The 5,293-nt window shown below is 36.4% G+C and overlaps 1 non-coding gene across 1 annotated transcript; it reads left to right on the forward strand.

The window, feature by feature from the left end:
• Window positions 1–4,781: 4,781 nt before the first annotated feature.
• Window positions 4,782–4,888, forward strand: LOC129543917 (U6 spliceosomal RNA). The gene has a single exon (XR_008683374.2). It is a non-coding gene; the product is annotated as a U6 spliceosomal RNA (small nuclear RNA).
• Window positions 4,889–5,293: the final 405 nt, after the last annotated feature.

A 5,293-nucleotide genomic window follows, 5' to 3' on the forward strand; every position in this document is an offset into this window, starting at 1 on the left:
ATGAAGCAACTGATAAAGGATTAATCTCAAAAATATACAAGCAGCTCCTGCAGCTCAATTCCCGAAAAATAAACAACCCAATCAAAAAATGGGCTAAAGAACTAAACAGACATTTCTCCAAAGAAGACATACAGATGGCTAACAAACACATGAAAAGATGCTCAATATCACTCATAATTAGAGAAATGCAAATTAAAACCACAATGAGGTACCATTTCACGCCAGTCAGAATGGCTGCTATCCAAAAGTCTACAAGCAATAAATGCTGGAGAGGGTGTGGAGAAAAGGGAACCCTCTTACACTGTTGGTGGGAATGCAAATTAGTACAGCCACTATAAAAAAAGAAAAGAAAATACTATGTCATAAGGATATATACCAAGTTCTTATATAGAGACAGATCTATTTCTACAGTCTCCATTCTGCCTCATTAATCTAGTTACGTATTTCTATGCCTAAACTACACAATTTTAATTGGTTTAGTATTATAAAATATATTTGATATGGCAGGTCCTAATTTCTGTTTCTAGCAGTATAGTAGACCAGATAGCCTTAACAACTTCTTTCTGCAAGACAAGTAAAAATTTTGGACAAAATAGATTTGCTTTCAGTTTTAAGAATAAGTTAGCAAGAGAGTTAGATGAGACAGTTAGGTAGCATCACCAACTCAACAGATATGAATTTGAGCAAATTCCCAGAGATAGTAAAGGACAGAGGAACCTGGCAAACTGCAGTCCATGGGGTCACAGAGAGACACGTTAGAGACTGAGCAACAAAAACAGCAACAGCAAGTGAGTCACAAAAAGCTACATAAGTCATAAGAGTGAAAGGAGCAATCTAAGTGGAATGCCAGGTGTCTTAAAGTCATCTTTTATGACCTCAGGTTTCTATCTTGACATCCTCTCAAGGTCTAGAGAACAAAAGTCCTTCCAAAGTTAGGAAATGGATAGGAGACCCAGGCACAAAGCTAAAATACCCAAAGATGAGCTAGGAAAATCCAGCATACAGAAAAGCACAGTAAGAAAACTTATCTGCTTCAGTCTTAATGGTGGGTGGGAGGGAAAATACAAATATCCTCAGAAAATATGGAATCACAGCTAGGCTTCACATAGGTGCATGACTTAAATTCACATGGCCCATGTTTTCTGAGAAATCTCTATCTGATCATTGATTTGTAAATGGTTCCAAAGCAAACACAACATTGATATTAAAACCTGACAAATACTGCACAAAGAAAGAAAATTATAGACCAGTCTTACTTATAAATATCAACATAAAAACGTTAAATAAAACATTGTTGTTCTGGTTCAGATGCTAAGTCATGTCTGACTCTGCAACCCCAAGGACTGCAGCATGCCAGACTTCCCTGTCTTTCACTATCTCCCAGAGTTTGCTCAAACTCATGTCCATTGAGTCAGTGATGCCATCAGACCATCTCATCTTCTGTCACCCCCTTCTCCTCCTGCCCTCAATCTTTCCTGGCATCAAGGTCTTTTCCAATGACTCAGCTCTTTGCATCAGGTGGCCAAAGTATTGGAGCTTCAGCTTCAGCATCAGTCCTCCCAATGGATATTCAGGGTTGATTTCCTTTAGAACTGACTGGTTTGATCTCCTTGCAGTCTAAAAGAGTCTTAAGAGCCTTCTCCAGCACCACAATTTGAAAACAACAATTCTTCAGCGCTCAGCCTTCTTTAAGGCTGAACTCTCACAACAGTACATGACTATTTGGAAAACCATAGCTCTGACTACAGGGATCTTTGTTGGCAAAGTGATGTCTCTGCTTTTTAATATGCTATCTAGATTTGTCATAGTTTCTCTTCCAATGAGTAAGAGTCTTTTAATTACATGGCAGCAGTCACCATCTGCAGTGATTTTGCAGCCCAAGAAAATAAATCTGTCACTTTCCACTTTCCCCTCATTTGCCATGAAGTAATGGGATCGGATGTCATGATCTTAGTTTTTTGACTGTTGATTTTAAGTCAGCTTTTCACTCTCTTTCACCATTATCAAAAGGCTCTTTAGTTCCTCTTCACTTTCTGCCATTAGAGTGGTATTATCTGCATACTGAGGTTGTTGATATTTCTCCCAGCAATTTTACTTCCAGCTTGCAAATAAAATATTAGCAAGCAGAATCAAGGGGTACATTTAAAATAATAATCAAGAGTTGTTTATTCCATGAATGAAAAGATGGCTTAATATCAGTGATAGTTCTATATTAATATAAACAAGGAGAAAAATTATCTCAGTGATAATAAGGATTTGGGAAAAAGTAAAAACCCGTTCTTGATTTTTAAAAACATGCCATGGGAGTTTAGGGGAGAATGGACACACGTACATGTATGGCTGAGTGTCTTCGTTGTTCACTTGTCACAACATTATTAATCAGTAGAAAATAAAAGTTAAAAAAATAAAATAAAAAACATCCCATGAAATATTAATGGATGATTTATTTAACATGATTAACATAATTTATTAAACCAGAAACAATCTTAATGGAGAACAATGGAAGAACATATGCTAAGGTAAGAAATAAGCTGAAGATGCCCCCTGTCGATACTGCTATTTAATATTGTCCTGAGAATATTAAGAACTACAATCAGACAAGAGAAAGTATAAGAATTGTAAGAGATGGCAAAATTGTCACTGTTTTCAAAAGATACAATTTTATATTTAAGAGAATCAGCCGGGAAACTACAACAAATATTAAAAGAATGCAATAAATTGCAAGGTATAAAGTTAATGTACATCAATGAATAGTTTTCTTACATAAAACAATACCAATTTTAAAAGCACAAGAAAACCACATCTGCAATAGCAAGAACAACAACAAAAAGATAAAACACTTAAGAATCAACTTAAGAAATAGACACCTTGGGACTTCCATGGTGGTCCAGTGGCTAAGAATTTGCTGCAATGAAGGGTTCAATTCCTGGTCCAGAAAGATCCCACATGCCATAGGGTAATTAAGCCCACGTGCCACAACTGCTGAGCCCACTCGCCCTAGATCCTGTACTCTGCAAAAAGAGAAGTCATTGCAATGAGAAACCTAAGCACTGTAACGAAGAGGAGCCCCGCTGGCTGCAACTAGAGAGAGCCCAACATGCAGCAACAGAGACCCAGTGCAGCTAAAAATAAGCAAATATTTTAAAGATTGATTTAAAAAAAAAAATCTATAACTTTATGAGGAAAATTTCAAAACACTACTATGGGAATGAAAGTTGAATGGAACAATAGAAATATTTACCTTATTCTTTGGTAAAAAAAAATTCAACATGATAAAACATCTGTTCTCTTTGAGTCAGTTTATAAATCTTTAAAAAAAGAAATAGATAAGTTGTTTCTAAATTCATTCCAGAAAAATAATAAGCAAGAGTAACCAGAAAAACTTGAAAACCGAAGAACAATGTGGTGAAGCTATCCCAATGTTAACAGGTCCCAATAACTAAAACAGTATAATTTTGCTTGACTAGACAGGCTAAAGGAGTAGAATTTAAGTGCAGAAATAGAACCAAATACATACAAAAACTTAGTATGTGAAAAAGTGGCAACTCAAATTAGCGTGGCAAGAAAACAATTTCAAATAAATGTTGTTGAGACAACCGAGTAACCACCTGGAAAAAATAAAGTTTGATCTATCTCTCATCATGTACCAGGAAAAACACAACTATCTTTAAAATCTTATATTAAAAAATAAACTATAAAACTCTCAGAAGAAAACATGTAACTTCTTGATGAACTTACTATGATTCAAAATGCATACACAAAAATAGTAATTTTTATTACACAAAAATTTTAAGTACACAGAAAAATATGCCATAAGAAATGTTGAAAGACAAATGATAAATTGGGAAAATATCTTTTTAACTTGCATCTTTAGACAAAGTGCTAATTATCCAAATACATGAAGAACTACAATACATCAATACAAAGAGACCAAAAATGATCAGTCTTTTTAAAGAAAAATGAGCAAAGTACACAAACTGAAAAGTTCATAGAAAAAGACAAATGGCCCTTACACATGTAAAAAGAAACTTTCTTCAACTCATAAGAGAAAAGCAAATTGAAACAAAACTGAGATAACTATTAAATTAGGAAAACCCCCAAAAACTGAGCAGTAGTTTCTGTCAGCAAGGCTGTGGGGAATCAGGTAATCTTAACCATTGTCAGTAGAAGTGAAAAGTGACACAATCATGGGGCTTCTCTGGTGGTCCAGTGGTCAGAATCTGCCTGCCACTGCACGCGACACAGGTTCAATCCCTGGTCCAGAAAGATTCCACATGTCTCGGGGCAACTAAGCCCATAGGCCACACTGACTGAGCCCAAGCTCTGGAGTCTGTGAGCTGCAACTACTGAAGCCCAAACTCTCTGGAGCCGATGCTCCTCAACACAAGAAGCCATCATAGTGAGAAGCTTGCACACCACAACCAGAAAAAGCCTGAACACAGCAACAAAGACCCAGCACAGCCAAAAATTAAAAAAAAAAATTTTTTTAAGTGACACAACCATAATAAAAACCAATTGACAATATTTCCAAAATTTACAGTACATCTACCCTTTGACCTGACATTTCCACTTCTGGAGATTCTGTTTCCCTCCACAATGACAACATGATATAGAGGATAATTCATCATTGCATCATTGTCCACATAGAAAAAGATCGGAAACAACCACATGCCCATCAATAAGGAATAGGTTAAATAAACTATGCTATGTTCACACATGAGAACACAATACGACTAAGGTCCTTACACTTCTTTTGCAACACCTTTAAAATTCAGCGGTCCATGCTCGCTTCAGCAGCACATATACTAAAATTGGAATGATACAGAGAAGATTAGCATGGCCCCTGTGCAAGGATGACACACAAATTCGTGAAGTGTTCCATATAAAAAAATTTAAAAATAAAATAAAATTCAGCGGTCCAACGTCACATGGGTTAGACATACATTTAAATTTTCACACATTCTGATTTTGGAAATAGTTGCACCTATCTTTCAACGTGGTTTTTCCAGTAATCATGTATGGATGTGAGAGTTGGACTATAAAGAAAGCTGAGCGCCAAAGAACTGATGCTTTTGAACTGTGATGCTGGAGAAGACTCTTGAGAGTCCCTTGGACTGCAAGGAGATCCAACCAGTCCATTCTAAAGGATATCAGTCCTGAATATTCATTGGAAGGACTGATGCTGAAGCTAACACTCCAATACTTTGGCCACCTGATGAGAGGAACTAACTCATTGGAGATGACCCCGATTCTAGGAAAGACTGAAGGCAGGAGGAGAAGGGGATGACAGAGG

This window comes from Moschus berezovskii, chromosome 23 (genome assembly GCF_049115385.1).
Source record: "Moschus berezovskii isolate FMDL1 chromosome 23, NW_MosBer_1.0, whole genome shotgun sequence".
Taxonomy (NCBI): domain Eukaryota; kingdom Metazoa; phylum Chordata; class Mammalia; order Artiodactyla; family Moschidae; genus Moschus; species Moschus berezovskii.